This window comes from Physella acuta, unplaced genomic scaffold (assembly GCF_028476545.2).
Source record: "Physella acuta isolate Inbredline_101_S28 unplaced genomic scaffold, ASM2847654v3 ptg000527l, whole genome shotgun sequence".
NCBI classification, from domain to species: domain Eukaryota; kingdom Metazoa; phylum Mollusca; class Gastropoda; family Physidae; genus Physella; species Physella acuta.
In genome coordinates, this window is record NW_026732046.1 from 95,001 (window position 1) to 96,067 (window position 1,067).

A 1,067-nucleotide genomic window follows, 5' to 3' on the forward strand; every position below is an offset into this window, starting at 1 on the left:
GGCAGTTGGTGATGTTGGTGGCAGTTGGTGATGTTGGTGGCAGTTGGTGATGTTGCTGGCAGTTGGTGATGTTGGTGGGACTTTGGTGATGTTGGTGGCAGTTGGTGATATTGGTGGCAGTTGGTGATGTTGGTGGCAGTTGGTGATGTTGGTGGCAGTTGGTGATGTTGGTGGCAGTTGGTAATGTTGGTGGCAGTTGGTGATGTTGGTGGCAGTTGGTGGCAGTTGGTGGCAGTTGGTGATATTGGTGGCAGTTGGTGGCAGTTGGTGATATTGGTGGCAGTTGGTGATGTTGGTGGCAGTTGGTGGCAGTTGGTGATGTTGGTGGCAGTTGGTGATGTTGGTGGCAGTTGGTGGCAGTTGGTGGCAGTTGGTGGGAGTTGGTGGCAGTTGGTGGCAGTTGGTGATGTTGGTGGCAGTTGGTGATGTTGGTGGCAGTTGGTGATGTTGTCGGCAGTTGGTAATGTTGGTGGCAGTTGGTGATGTTGGTGGCAGTTGGTGATGTTGGTGGCAGTTGGTGATGTTGGTGGCAGTTGGTGATGTTGGTGGCAGTTGGTGGCAGTTGGTGATGTTGGTGGCAGTTGGTGATGTTGGTGGCAGTTGGTGATGTTGGTGGCAGTTGGTGGCAGTTGGTGGCAGTTGGTGGGAGTTGGTGGCAGTTGGTGGCAGTTGGTTATGTTGGTGGCAGTTGGTGATGTTGGTGGCAGTTGGTGATGTTGTCGGCAGTTGGTAATGTTGGTGGCAGTTGGTGATGTTGGTGGCAGTTGGTGATGTTGGTGGCAGTTGGTGATGTTGGTGGCAGTTGGTGGCAGTTGGTGATGTTGGTGATGTTGGTGGCAGTTGGTGATGTTGGTGGCAGTTGGTGATGTTGGTGGCAGTTGGTGATGTTGGTGGCAGTTGGTGATGTTGGTGGCAGTTGGTGATGTTGTCGGCAGTTGGTAATGTTGGTGGCAGTTGGTGATGTTGGTGGCAGTTGGTGATGTTGGTGGCAGTTGGTGATGTTGGTGGCAGTTGGTGATGTTGGTGGCAGTTGGTGGCAGTTGGTGATGTTGGTGGCAGTTGGTGAT